At 33.4% G+C, this 16,260-nt stretch overlaps 1 pseudogene across 1 annotated transcript in view; it reads left to right on the top strand.

Annotated features, from left to right (window-relative positions):
* Nucleotides 1-16,260, top strand: part of LOC307189360 (spermine synthase-like) — a 462,966-nt pseudogene that overhangs the window by 259,830 nt on the left and 186,876 nt on the right. The window lies entirely within an intron of this gene.

The following is a 16,260-nucleotide window of genomic DNA, read 5'->3' as shown; positions in this document are numbered from 1 at the left end:
GTATTATGTTAATTGATTTTTGAATTCTGAACCACCCTTGTATTCCTGGGAAGATTGGATCATAATGGATCACATAATGGATCCAATGGATCACAGTGAATCATAATGTAAAATTCTTTTAAATACTGCTGAATTCAGCTTGCTAGTATTTTATTAGGGATTTTTATATCTATATTCATAAGCTGTATTGGTCTGTAGTTTCCTTTTCTAATGTCTTTTTCTGACTTTGGGGTCAGGGTAAGCAGGGTAACACTAACCTTATGAATAAGATAGAAATTTTTTCCTCTCCTATTTATTGAAAAAATTTGAGAAAAATTGGTGTTAATTATTCTTTACACATTCAGTAGAGTTCACCGTTAAAAGCATCTTGTCCTAGACTTTTATTTATTTGAAGTTTTTTGATTATTGATTCAATCGCTTTATTATTTATTAGGTCTATTCAGATTTTCTGTGTCTCATTAAGTCATTTTTGATAGTTTGTATGTTTCTAGGAATTTGTCTATTTCATCTAGGTTATCTAATTTATTGGGATACAAGCATTCATAGTATTCTCTTATAATCTATTTTATTTCTATAAGGTCAGTAGTAATATCCTTATACTCATTCTGATCAAAGAATCAACTTTTAGTTTGGTTTTTCTATCATTCTTCTCTGTTTCATTTATCTCTGCTCTAATCTTTTTATTTCCTTCTTTCTGCTTGATTTGGGTTTAGTTTGCTCTTTGTTCAGTTCCTTAAGGTAGAAGTTTAGGTTAATGATTTCAGATCTTTCTTCGATTTTAATGAAAGTGTTTTCAGCTATAAATTTCCCTCTGAGCACTGCTTTCACTCTATCTCATAAGTTTTGATATATTGTGTTTTCAGTTTAGTTCATCTCAAAGTATATTCTCATTTCTATTTTGATATCTTCTTTGACCCATTGGTTAAGAATGTGTTGTTTACTTTCCACATATTTGTGACTTTCCCAAATTTCTTTCTATTATTGATTACCAAACTCATTTAATTGTTATCACAAAGATACTTTGTATGATTTCAATCTTGTTAAATTCACTGAGGCTTTTTTTTTGTGGCCTAAAATATGGTCTATGTTGGAGAATGTTCTATGTGCACTTAAGAAAAATGTGTATTATGCTGTTGTTGGGTGAGATGTTTTACAGACGTCTGTTAGGTATGATTGTTTCTTAGTCGTCACAGCCTATATTTCTTTATCTTTTATCTAGTTGTTTTATTATACAAGAATTATTATTGAACTGTATTTTTCCCTTCAGTTGTGTCAATCTTTGCTTCATATATTTTGAAGCTCTGTTGTTATTGCATACATATTTATAATCATTATATATTCATGATAGGGTGATACTTTATCATTATGTAATATCCTATAACAATTTTTTACTTAAAATCTAGATTAACTGATATTAACAACCCACTCGAGCTGAGTATAGCTACTCCAGCTTGCTTTTGGTTATTGTTTACATGAAATATGTTTTTTCATTCTTTGATGTTCAACCTATTTGTGTCATGGAATTTGAAGTGAGTGTATATTATAGACAGAATATAGTTGAAATTTTAAAAAAATCCTTTCTATCTCAATCTTTTAATTGTAGAGTTTAATACATTCATATTCAATAAAATTACAGACAAAGGAGAACTTACTTTTGCCATTTTGCTTTCTGTATGTCTTATATATATATTTTTTTACTATGCCTTTTTACTGCGTTCTTTTATGTTAGATAATTATTTTCTAGTTGGCATTTTGATTTTTTCTCATATAGTACTAAATGATTTCTAGTTATACTGTTAGTGGTTCCTGTGGAGATTACAAATACCATCTTAATTTATAAGAATACTGTTTGAGTTAATACCATCTTCGTTACAATAGCCCACATTAACTTTTTTCCTATCCAGCTCCCTCCCTTTATGTTGTTATTGTCACAAATTACATCTTTATTTATTTTGTGGCCATCAACAAATAGTTATTACAGGAAAAAAACTGGAAAAAATACAAACACATGGACGCTAAACAATACGCTACTAAATAACCAAAAGATCACTGAAGAAATCAAAGAGGAAATAAAAAAATACCTAGAAACAAATGACAATGGAGACATGACGACCCAAAACCTATGGGATGCAGCAAAAGCAGTTCTAAGAGGGAGGTTTATAACAATACAATCCTACCTCAAGAAACAAGAAAAATCTCAAATGAACAACCCAACCTTATACCTAAAGCAATTAGAGAAATAAGAACAAAAACAAAAAGCCCAAAGTTAGCAGAAGGAAAGAAATCATACAGATCAGATCAGAAATAAACGAAAAAGAAATAAAGGATACAACAGCAAAGATCAATAAAACTAAAAGCTGGTTCTTTGAGAAGATAAACAAAATTGATAAATCATTAGCCAGACTCATCAAGAAAAAAAGGGAGAAGACTCAAATCAACAGAATTAGAAATGAAGAAGGAGAAGTAACAACTGACACTGCAGAAATACAAAGGATCATGAGAGATTACTACAAGCAACTCTATGCCAATAAAATGGACAACCTGGAAGAAATGGGCAAATTCTTAGAAAAGTACAACCTTCCAAGACTGAACCAGAAAGAAATAGAAAATATGAACACACCAGTCACAAGCACTGAAATTGAAACTGTGATTAAAAATCTTCCAACAAACAAAAGCCCAGGACCAGATGGCTTCACAGGCAAATTCTATCAAACATTTAGAGAAGAGCTAACACCTATCCTTCTCAAACTCTTCCAAAATATAGCAGAGGGAGGAACACTCCCAAATTCATTCTACAAGGCCACCATCACCCTGATACCAAAACCAGACAAGGATATCACAAAGAAAGAAAACTACAGGCCAATATCACTGATGAACATTAAAAAAAAAAAAAAAAAGTCCTGAAGGACTCCTTTTAGCATTATTTTATGGCATGTCTTTTAGCAACAAACTTTCAGTTTCTGTTTATGTGGGAATGTCTTTCTCCTTCATTTTTGAAAGATAGATTTGCCAGATACATAATTTTTGTTTGACAGGTTCTTTTTCTTTTTCTTTTAGTACTTTGAATATGCCTTCCCACAGCTTCTAGCCTCAGTGGTTTTTGATGAGAAATCAGCTTTAATCGTATGGAGGATCCCTGCTATTTTCAGGATTCTTCCTTTCTGTTTGCTTTTAACAATTTATTATAATGTATCTCAATTTTGATCTCTTTCAGTTTATCTTACTTTAAATACATTGAGCTTATTGGATATGCAGATTCATGTATTTTATCAAATTTGGGAAATTTAGTCCTTACTTTTATCAAATACTCTTTCTGTACCTTTCTCTCTCTCCCTTCTTTCAGGAACTCCCACTGTGACTATGTTGACATATGGATCTCTTAGGCTCTGTTCATTTAATTCATTCTGTTTCCTTTCTGGTCCTCTGATTTCCTAATCTCATTTTACTTGTCCTCAAGTTAGCTGGTATTTTCTTATGTCTTCTCAAATCTGCTGCTGAAGTGCTCTAGTGAATTTTTCATTTTAGTTATCATACTTTTTAATTCCAGAATTGCAGCTTGGTTCCTTTTTATAATTTCTCTCTTCATTGGTATTCTATTTGGTGCGACATTGTTTTCATTATTTTCTTTAGTTCTTCTCCCATGCTTTTCTTTAGCAATATGAATATGTGTAAAATAATTGACTTAAAATCTTTATCTTGTGAGTTCAATGTCTGGGTTTCTTCAAGGATAATTTATGCTAATTTCTTTTTTTCCCCTGTGTATGGGTCATACGTTCTTGTTTTGTAGTATGCCTCATAATTTTTGTATTGAAAATTGGATTCTCCTGTTCCCCAGGGATTTTTGTTGTTGCTGTTCTGTTTTTTTGTAGTTTTTCATTTGTTTGTTTGTTTAGTGGATTTCCCACACAAATTTTGTAAAGTCTATATTTTTTGTTGTGTATAGTCCTTGAAGTTCCTGTTTCATCATCATAGTAGTCAACTTGTGATTTGACAGCAATTTCCCTAAATACCTGGAAACAAGAAAAAACAAAAAATCCAAATATTTGCAGCTATGCTCTGATTGTTGGTGCACACCTTTCATACACCAGCCCTGGGCATTCTGTTGTCTTCTAGATTCTCAGTAGTATGTGGGAGCTTTTCACAGCCCTTATTCCGAGAAATATCTCATTCCATAGCTTTTCCTCCTACACTTTTAGATTTGTCTATTGTTTACCCCAACTGTATCTGTTAACCCAAGTGGCAATGGCTAATGCATTTGCCTTTAAATGTTTTTCACAAACACATTGCCAAGTAGCCATCTCAGTCTTAGGAAAGTTCAGAGTTAAGTGAAATAAAGCCAAGTCCTTTGACCTGACCCTTCAGGTAACCACAAGACATTTCAAAATGAAGAGCCAAAATTCTTTGAGAGTAAGGTTCATCTGGCTCCCTCCCTGTTTCCCTAGGAAGCTATAATCTCCACTGAGAATAGAGGCTATTGTCTTCAAGGCTGCTGCACAGCTGGAGAGTGGATGATGGGGCCAGTGCAAATTAAAACTCTACTAATCTTTTTTATTGAGATTCAGCTGTTTCTTGCTTTTCTTCATTAAACATTTGCTTAGTTGCTTTGATTAGTTTCTTTTTTTTTTAGCTTTTTTTTAACATCTTTATTGGAGTATAATTGCTTTACAATGGTGTGTTAGTTTCTGCTTTATAACAAAGTGAATCAGTTATACATATACATATGTTCCCATATCTCTTCCCTCTTGCGTCTCCCTCCCTCTCACCCTCCTTATCCCACCCCTCCAGGCGGTCACAAAGCACCGAGGTGATCTCCCTGTGCTATGCAGCTGCTTCCCACTAGCTATCTACCTTACGTTTGGTAGTGTATATAGGTCCATGCCTCTCTCTCGCTTTGTCACAGCTTACCCTTCCCCCTCCCCATATCCTCAAGTTCATTCTCTAGTAGGTCTGTGTCTTTATTCCTGTCTTACCCTGAGGTTCTTCATGACATTTTTTTTTCTTAAATTCCATATATATGTGTTAGCATACGGTATTTCTAAGTTCCAGTAAAGATACTTCTGACAATCCTCACCAACTTATTCACTTCTTTTGTGGAACGATGGGATTTTGGAGTTCTCTACTCAGTCATTTTCACTGATGACACTTAAATTTTTTTCTAATTGCTCAGAAAAGTTACTTTAATTTTAGTTGAGCTGGTATTTATTCTGTTCCCTTGTTTTGGTATTTGTCCTCAGAGACTTCTATTACCCATTTTGGACCTTCTTTTTTCTTTACTTCTCTCTCTCTCTTTTTCTATCTTTCTCTCTCTTTTTTTTTTCTTTGTTTTCCTATTTTTAGCAATTGTCATGTATCTCAAATCCTTTTTTAAAATTTTTTCTCAATTTTTTTATTTTTAAGATTTCATCTTTTTCACTATTTACTTATCTTACAACTCTAATCTGTTGTATTTATTTGTTCTTGCATTCCGTCTAATTTGGTTTACATATCTGAAATGATTTTTTATTTCTAATTATGTCTTGTGGTCTGTCATCTTGTTTTAGAATTTTTATAATCCTGGTTTCTGTTCTTTCATGTTTTATATCATTTTATTAAAGTATTTTGCTATTGTGCAGTGAACCCTGGTTGTTCAATTTGTGAGGCTGCTCCAAACCCTTCACAACTTCTCATAAACCCCTCCACTTACTCACTTTTGCAGTAGGTAAACCTCTTCTTAATTTTAGTTCCTGCATATGAATTGATCTGTTATGAATTTTAGTAAATAAGCTATTTGGGCTTCTACTGTTGTCAGATCTATTAGATTCTCTATTGCTTTCTTTGCTTCCCCCCAGAGACATTGATACTAGGTAGGACTTCTGGCTATTGTTGGTTTTTTTCCCCTATTCACATTATCTTGGGGTTTATAGTGATAGCTCATTGCCTAATTTCATTATAAAGGCTGTCCGTGGGATTCTGGTTTTCTATTGAGTTATTTGGTCTATTTTTATCTTTGGATTCAAGGATATTCAAGAACTATGACATGATTGCCATCAATTTCCTAGAATCCCATTTCATTCTTGAGTGTTATGTGTATCCTTATATTGCATAATATTAATCTTAACTGATATTGATAAAATAAAAAATAGGAAGTTGTTGGCATATAATTAATGTGGGTATACCTTCATCACTTTATGATCATTAACATGAAGCCTTACTTGCAATACTTATTTCTGTATCCCATGATCAGTCAATCTTGGTGTCACACGTTATATATTCTTTTAAAAAATATATATATTCAAAGTAGCTTCCTCAAGAAGGAGAAAAACTTAAATATATTTTGGGGACTAAGGTTTTAAAAGTAATGTATTGATTCTGATTAATACACTGATGCTTTTAAAATTTGAGAATAAAATTTCTTGCTTTAAAAGGTAGCTTCCTGTACAAAGTTTTGAATAAGTGATATATTTTAAAAATTACTAGATATTCATGCACATTAATATTCATCTGCACAAAATGTTTTAGGATTCAAAAGAACTCTTTTATAAAAGTTCAGCTTCTTAAAGAGAATTTCATGGCTCAATTGTCTAGTTTTTCTCCTACCTCCTTATACCACCCCTTATAGTTATATAGCTCATTTTATGGAAGAGCTACTCCAGACTTAGGAAAGCTAGTAAGTATTTGACAGAAAAAATTGCATGGTTTCCACTTCACTAAACTTAGAGATGAAAATTAAATATTGTTTTTGTGTTCTAGTCATGTATAAACTTACTATCATGGAGCACATTCTGCCCAAATATTACCATGCTTTCCTGGTAATGGCACTGGAAATGCTCCCTCTTAAACAGTGAAATATTTCAGAGTCTCTGTAAGAGTAAGTTTCCAAACTTCTAGGAAATATTTTAGAGGAAAAAGAAATAACTTTAAACAGTTTTATTAATACCAGGGAATGAATAGCTTTGTTTTAATTAATTTTTATTGGAGTATGGTTGCTTTACAATGTTGTGTTAGCCTCCACTTCACAACAGAATGAATCAGCCATACACATACAGATATCCCCTCCCTTTTGGACTTCCCTCCCATTTAGGTTACCATAGTGCACTAGGCTAGTTCCCTGTGCTATACAGCATGTTCCCATTAGTTGTCCGTTTTATACACAGTATCAATAACATATATGTGTCAATCCCAGTCGACCAATTCCTCCCACCCGACATTTTCCCCCTTGGTATCCATACATTTGTTCTCTACATCTGTGTCTCTATTTCTACTTTGCAACTAAGATATAATCTATATCATTTTTCTAGATTCCACATATATGCTTTATTATATGATATTTGCTTTTCTCTTTCTGACTCTCTATGACACTCTCTAGGTCCATCCACGTCTCTACAAATGACCTAATTTCATTCCTTTTTATGGCTGAGTAATATTCCATTGTATATATGTACCACATCTTCTTTATCCATTCATCTGTCAATGGACACTTAGGTTGCTTTCATGTACTGGCTATTGTAAATAGTGCTGCTGTGAACATCGGAGAGCATGTGTTTTTTTGAATTATGGTTTTCTCTGAGTATATGCCCAGTAGTGGGATTGCTGGGTCATATGGTAGTTCTATCTTTGGTTTTTTAAGGAACCGCCATACTGTTTTCCATAGTGGCTATATCAATTTACATTCCCTCCAGCAGTGTATGAGGGTTCCCTTTTCTCCATACCCTCTCTAGCGTTTATTGTTTGTAGATTTTTTGATGATGGCCATTTGTGACACCTCATTGAAGTTTTGATTTGCATTTCTCTAATTATTAGTGATACTGAGCATCTTTTCATGTATTTTTTGGCTATCTGTATGTCTTCTTTGGAGAAATGTCTATTTAGGTCTTCTGCCCATTTTTGGATTGGGTTTGTTTTTTTGATATTGAGCTGTATGAGCTGCTTGTCTATTTTGGAGATTAATCCTTTGTCAGTTGCCTCATTTGCAAATATTTTCTCCCATTATCTTTGGGTTGTCTTTTTGTCTTCTTTATGGTCTCCTTTGCTTTGCAAAAGCTTTTAAGTTTCATTAGTTCCCATTTGTTTATTTTTGTTTTTATTTCCATTACTCTAGGAGGTGGGTCAAAAAAGATGTTGCTGTGGTTTATGTCAAAATGTGGTTTTTTTTCTCTGAGAATTTTATAGTGTCCAATCTTACACTTAGGTCTTTAATCCATTTTGAGTTTATTTTTGGAGTGTTTTTAGTGTATTTAGGGAGTGTTCTAATTTCATTCTTTTACATGTAGTTGTCCAGTTTTCCCAGCACCACTTATTGAAGAGACTGTCTTTTCTCTATTGTATATTCTTGCCTCCTTTGGCATAGATTAGGTGACCATAGGTGCATGGGTTTATCTCTGGGCTTTCTGTCCTGTTCCATTGATCTATATTTCTGTTTTTGTGTCAGTACCATACTGTCTTGATTACTTTGTGATTTAAGTGCTTGAGAAAATGTTTCATATGAGATAATTATCTTAAATACAGTTATTCCTGCTTTGATCAGGTAATTTTAAATCCTTGAAAGCGTATAACTATGCTTTATAGTAGTGGATTAACTTTCAAGCACATCACCTAATATATTTTTATATATTGTAGAGACCACTGTAGTGTCTCTTGGGCAGCAGTACTAAAAAAAGAAAATATGCAGAAATACAGATTTGTTAGGAGGTCATAGGTGCTTCTTGCTTTAATCAGGTTTTGCAATGGTGCTCTAGGCATACCATTTTCTATTATCTGTGATGTTATTTGCTAAATTGCTTTTTGTTGTTCTTGTTGTTTTCATTATATAAAATAGGTGTGTGTTCATTCTTCTTCTTTATATTATTAGGTGTGATAAATGAGAAACTTCAAAATCAGATTAACTAACTCTGTCACTACTTGTGCTATTTTATGCTCACTAAATCTCATTTTTATCTCCTGGAAAATATGGATTAAAATACAGAGAATTAAAGGGAAAAAAAGCCCAACACAAGGTCAAGAATAAACTATATATTTAAAAATATTAGTTTATGCTGTCTTTCTCCTACATAATAAATATTTATAACTGACCAATTTCTGCATTACAGTGTTTCTGTGCTATAATCTACAGTATCTACTTGAAAAGCAGTCAAGTCTTACTTTACTTTTCTGGAAGACAAGCATTTTCAATTTATAAACATTTGGTCATAACCATAACCTTCCTTATTCTTACTAAATATCATTTTAAGGCATTCATAGATATGTTGACTTCCTTTCAATTTAGTCAAAGAAAATTTTGACAAATACCTCAGAAGGTATTTAAAGCTTAATTATATGATTTCTACATGACAAATTAATTCATCAAAGACATTTATCTTGGTAAGAAAGGAGAAGGAATTGTTGTTTTCACAGATGCTAAAAAGCAACATTTCAGAATGTAGTTAGTATTCTGTGCTAAGGAAAATGTAAACATTGTGAACTGTAAGTAGATCATTCACCAAATTATTGACATTTTCAATTATTATTTATTCAAATATTTTCTCTTCCATTTCACTCTCTTCTTTTTTAGGAACTACAACAACATGCATATTGTAGCTTTGTTATTATTTCATATGACCCTCAGGTTCTGACACTTTTTTCCCAATCTAGTTTCTATTTGTTCTTCAGATTTTATTTTCTATACATTTATCTTCAAGTTCTGTATTGCTTCTATAATTTTCATTATTCTATAGAGCCCATTAATTGAATTTTAAATTTAACTTCTAAATTAAGTTAAATTAATATTTTGATTTTAAAACTTCTATTTGATTCTATTCATGATTTTTGTTTTGTGATTAATTTTTCTATCTTTTCATTAACATGGATATATTTTTCCTTTATTTTCACTGCGTATAAGGTGAAAAATATTTACCTGCTTAAAAATATTTACCTGATAATTCCAACAACTGAGTTATCTCAGTGTCAGTTAAGGTTATTTTATTTTGGGGAATGGGTTGCATTTTCCTGATTCTTTATGTTTTCATTAATTTTGGATTATATTCTAGACATTGTGAATATTGTGTTAAGAAGAATCTGGATTATGTTATATTCCTCAGAAGAGTGTTAATTTTTTTCCCCCTCTTCTACAGTGGGTGGTAACTTAAATCACAGTTCAGTTTTTCTATCCTTAACTGAGTTGTTTGAATCTACTCCATACCTACATAGTTCAGGGGCCAGCTAGAATTTGGGGCACAGGTTGTATAGGTAATTTGCAACATTCACTAGCATTCTTTATTTCTGGGGCTCTCAATTTTCCAAGTGTCTACATACTCTTAACTCTGTCTTCTGGTTCCTCAGTCCAGAAATCTCTGGGCTTTTGTCAGTATTATATGCTGACTATGGTCTTCATTCAGGATAAAATCTGGAGGACATTGAACTAAGTGAAATAAGCCAGTCACAGAAGGACAAATACTGCATGATTCAACTTATATAAGGTGTCTACAATAGTGAAACTCATGGAAGTAGGTAATATAATTATGGTTGTGAGGGGCTAAGGGAAAGGGAAAGCAGGAAGTTGCTAATCAGTGGATTTAAAATTTCAATTATGTAAGGAGAATAACTATTAAGGATCTCTGTAAAATGCTTTGTATATAGATAGCAATACTGTATTATGCACTTAAAATATATTAAGAGTGTATATTTCATTTTAACTGTTCTCACCAAATAAAATTTTTAAAATGAAAATAATGTAAAAGCTAGAAGCAAATATGTATAGGCATTACAAGATCAAATGGGCGTTTTTGAGGGTAAGATCACAGTGGGGAGGACTTTCTGAATAGATACTTACTGAAAACTAAAAAAAAAAAAATTGTGAGCCAGACATTTAACTAAGTCAGGTATTAGAACATTGCAAAATTATAGATGTTGTCATAAAGCTAGAAAATTTAAAAAACACTGGGAGAGCTGCAAAAGAACTATCTAGGTGTTTCAGAAAAATCATCTCTAAGCACCATCCAGTCCCTTGGTTTCTTCATATCAATGAATATAAATCTATTTTGCAGGGATTTCCAACTCTAAATTACAGTAAGTGAATCCAGTCCAAGATGTATGTGGAATTATAGAGTTAACTTGCATACTCTGTACCACTGATATAGGCTGCAGTAAAAACTTACTTTCCTTGTTTAAAAGTGTCAAGATCCTATAACTTCCTGTTGTATTTTGCACACATTAGCAAAAAGTATAGGTAAACACTTTTGTAAAACAGTATGTTCTTATGCTTTTAGAAAAGGATTATCATGGAATCACGATTGTGTTTTAGGATAGGGTAGGTAAATGAACCAAATCTGGCCCACCACCTGTTTGTGTTAGATCTGTATATATATTAAATATTTTTAAAATATATTTAAATGGTTGAAAAATCAAAGGAAGAAGAATATATTCAAAGTACCGAAAGGGAAAAACCTGCAACCTAGGATACTCTAACCAGCAAGACTATCATTTAGAATAGAAGGAGAATAAAGAAATTCTCAAACAAGCAAAAATTAAAAGTGTTCATCAGTACTAAAGCTCCCCTAAAGGAAATTCTGAGGGGTCTTCTCTGAGTGGAAAAGAAGTAAGAATCTACAGGAAAGGGAAAGTCCCAGTAGGAAAGATAAATATATAGTAAGAACCAAGGATCAGACACTTAAATAAGCCAGTATCGAGTTTAAAAGACAAAACAAATTGCAAAAACAATTATAACTACAGTAAAAAGTTAAGGGTTAAGGGATGAACATGTAAAATATGATGTCAAAAACAGAAAATGTGGGGGAGGGAAGTAAAAAATGTAGATTGTTTAGAATGTGAACTTAAATGACTACCAGCTTAAAACAAGAAGGTATAGTTATAGTTCAACATATAGGAACCCCATGGTAGCCACAAATTAAAAACCTACAATGGATACACAAAAACCTAGAAAGGAACTAAATTATACTACTAAAGAAAATCATCAAACCACAGGGAAGAAACAAAAAGAAGAAATGAACAGAAGAACTACAAAAAGAAACGGAAAACAAGTAATAAAATGGCAGTAAATACATACAAATCAATAACAACTTTAAATGTCAATGGACTAAATGCTCCAATAAAAAAAAAACATGGGGTGGCTGATTGGATAAAAAGACAAGACCCATGTATATGCTGCCTATAAGAGATTCACTTTAGAGCTTCTTACACACAGACTGAAAGTGCGGGGATGGAAAAATACACTTCATGCCGATGGAAAAGATAAGAAAGTGGGGGTAGCAATATTCATATCAGACTAAAAAAACTTTAAAGCAAAGGCTAAAACAAAAGACAAGCAAGGACATTATATAATTAAAAGGGATCAATGCAGGAATAGGATATTACACTTGTTAATGTATATGCACCCAATACGGGAACACCTAAAAACATAAAGCAAATGCTGACATAAAAGGAGAAATTGACAATGTAATAATAGGGCAATAATTACACCCCCTGACATCAATGGACAGGTCATCCAGACAGAAAAGCAATAAGGCAGCAGTGCTCTTAAATGACACAATAGACCGATAGAACTAAATAGATATTTACAGGACATTGAATCCAAAAACAACAGAGTACACATTCTTTTCAAGTGTACATGGAATGTTCTCTAGGATAGATCACATACTAGGCTGAAAAACAAGTCTTAGTATATAAGAGGATGGAAATATCAAGCACTTTATCTGTCCACAGTGGTGTGAAATTAGAAATCAATTATAGAAAGAAAATAGAAAAAGAACAAACACTTGGAGACTAAACAACAAGCTACTAAAAAACCAAGGGGTCAATGAAGAAATCAAAAAAGTTAGAAAATACCTCAAGAGAAATGAAAATGGAATAACACTCCAAAATCTGTGGGATGCAGCAAAAGCAGTTCTAAGAGGGAAGTTTATAGCAGTGCAGGTCTTCCTTGAGAAACAAGAAAAATCTCAAATAAACAACATAACCTACCACCTAAAGAAATTAGAAAAAGAAGAGCAAACAAAAACCAAAGTCAGCAGAAGGAAGGAAATAATAAAGATCAGAGAGGAAATAAATAAAAAAGAAATTTTAAAAATAGAGAATTTCAATGAAACCAAGACAATTTTTACAAAATGTAGATAAAATTGATAAAACTTTAGCCAGCTCACCAAGAAGAAAAGAGAGAGGACCCAAATAAACAAAATAAGAAACGAAAGAGGAGAAATAACCGATACCAGAGATACAAAAAATTATAAGAGAATACTACAAATAGTTATATGCCAACAAATTGGACAACTTAGAAGAAACAGACAAATTTCTAGAAACATACAACCTTCCAGGACTGAATCAAAAAGAAACAAACAATTCGAAAAGATTTATCATTAGTAGTGAAACTGAATTTGTAATAAAAATACTTCCAGCAGAAAAAGTCCAGCATCAGATGCTTCACAAGGGAATTCTACCAAACATATTAAGAAGAGCTAATACCTCTCAAACTATTTCAAAAAATTGAAGAGAATGGAACATTCTCAAATTCATTCTGTGAGGCCACCATTACCCTGATACTAAAAGCAGACAAAGACACTATAAAACTGAAAATCACAGGCCAATATTGTTGATGGTTATAGATGCAGAAATTCTGAACAGTATATTAGCAAACCAAATCCAATATATAAAATGGATCATACACCATGACCAAGTTGGATTTATTCCAGGGACAAAAGGATGGTTCAGCATTCAAAAATCAATCAATGTGATACACCACAATAACAAAAGGAAGGATTAAAGTCACATGATCATCTCAATAGACACAGAAAAAGCATTTGACAAAATTCAACATCTGTTCACCATAAAAACTCTTATCAAAGTGGGTATAGAGAGAACATATCTCAGCACAATAAAGGACATTTACGACAAACCCACAGCCAACACCATACTCAATGGTGAAAAGTTGAAAGCCTTCCCACTAAATTCAGGAACAAGACAATGATGTCTACCCTCATCACTTCTGTTTAAACTAATATTGAAAGTCTTAGCCACAGAAATCAGAAAAGAAAAAGAAAAAACTGTATCCAGATTGGAAGGGAAGAGGTAAAACTGTTCCTATTTGTAGATGACATGATACTTTATTCTATAGAGAACCTTAAAGTCTCCACCCCAAAACTATTAGAACTGATAAATGAATTCAGTACAGTTGCAAGACACAAGGTTAAAATACAGAAATCTGTAATCAAGACAGTATGGTACTGGCACAAAAACAAAAATATAGATCAAAGGAACAGGATAGAAAGCCCAGAGATAAACCCACAAACATATGGTCACCTTATCTTTGATAAAGGAGGCAAGAATATACAATGAAGAAAAGACAACCTCTTCAATAAGTGGTGCTGGGAAAACTGGACAGCTACACATAAAAGAATGAAATTAGAACACTCCCTAACACCATACACAAAAATAAACTCAAAATGGATTAAAGACCTAAATGTAAGGCCAGAAAGTATCAAACTCTTAGAGGAAAACATAGGCAGAACACTCTATGACATAAATCACAGCAAGATCCTTTTTGACCCACCTCCTAGAGAAAGGGAAATAACAGAAATAAACAAATGGGACCGAATGAAACCTAAAAACTTTTGCACAGCAAACGAAACCATAAACAAGACGAAAGGTCAACCCTCAGAATTGGAGAAAATATTTGCAAATGAAGCAACTGACAAAGGATTAATCTCCAAAATATACAAGCAGCTCATGCAGCTCAATATGAAAAAAAAAAAACCCACCAAAAATGAGCAGAAGACCTAAAGAGACATTTCTCCAAAGAAGATATGCAGATTGCCAACAGACACATGAAAGGATGCTCAACATCACTAATCATTAGAGAAATGCAAATCAAAACTACAGTGAGATATCACCTCATACCAGTCAGAATGGCCATCATCAAAAAAACTAACAAACGATAAATGCTGGAGAGGGTATGGAGAAAAGGGAACCCTCTTGCACTGTTGGGGGGAATGTAAATTAATACAGCCACTATGGAGAACAGTGTGCAGGTTCCTTAAAAAGCTACAAATAGAACTACCATATGACCCAGCAATCCCACTACTGGGAATATACCCTGAGAAAACCTTAATTCTAAAAGAATCATGTACCACAATGTTCATTGCAGCTCTATTTACAATAGCCAGGACATGGAAGCAACCTAAGTGTCCATTGACAGATGAATGGATAAAGAAGATGTGGCACATGTATACAATGGAATATTACTTAGCCATAAAAAGGAACGAAACTGAGTTATTTGTAGTGAGGTAGGTGGACCTAGAGACTGTCATACAGAGTGAAGTAAGTCAGAAAGAAAAACAAATACTGTATGCTAACACATATATATGGAATCTAAAAAAAGCAAAGAAAAATGGTCAGAAGAGCCTAGGGGCAAGACAGGAATAAAGATGTAGACCTACTAGAGAATGGACTTGAGGATACAGGGAGGGGGAATGGTAAGCTGTGACAAAGTGAGAGAGTGGTATGGACATATATACACTACCAAATGTAAAATAGCTAGTGGGAAGCAGCCGCATAGCACAGGGAGGTCAGCTCCGTTCTTTGTGACCACCTAGAGGGGTGGGATAGGAAGTGTGGGAGGGAGGGAGATGCAAGAGGGAAGAGATATGGGGACATATGTATATGTATAACTGATTCACTTTGTTATAAAGCAGGAGCTAACACACCATTGTAAAGCAATTGTACTCTAATAAAGATATTTAAAAAAAAAAGTCATGTACCACAGTGTTCATTGCAGCTCTATTTACAATAGCCAGGACATGGAAGCAACCTACATGTCCATCGACAGATGGATGGATAAAGGAGATGTGGCACATATATACAATGGAATATTACTCAGCCATAAAAAGAAACGAAATTGAGTTATTTGTAGTGAGGTGGATGGACCAAGAGACTGTCATACAGAGTGAAGTAAGTCAGAAGGAGAAAAACAAATACCGTATGCTTACACATATATATATGGAATCTAAAAAAAAAATTGGTTCTAATGAACCTAGGGGAAGGACAGGAATAAAGACACAGTCGTAGAGAATGGACTTGAGGACACGGGGAGGGGGAAGGGTAAGCTAGGATGAAGTGAGAGAGTGGCTTTGACATATATACACTACCAGATGTAAAATAGTTAGCTAGTGGGAAGCAGCTGCATAGCACAGGGAGATCAGCTCCGTGCTTTGTGTCCACCTCGAGGGGTGGGATAGGGAGGGTGCAAGAGAAATGCAAGAGGGAAGAGATATGGGGTTATATGTATATGTATAGCTGATT

This window comes from Stenella coeruleoalba (genome assembly GCF_951394435.1).
Source record: "Stenella coeruleoalba genome assembly, chromosome: 7".
NCBI lineage: Eukaryota > Metazoa > Chordata > Mammalia > Artiodactyla > Delphinidae > Stenella > Stenella coeruleoalba.
Note: the sequence above shows the minus strand (reverse complement) of the source record. Positions and strands in the feature narration are given on the sequence as shown.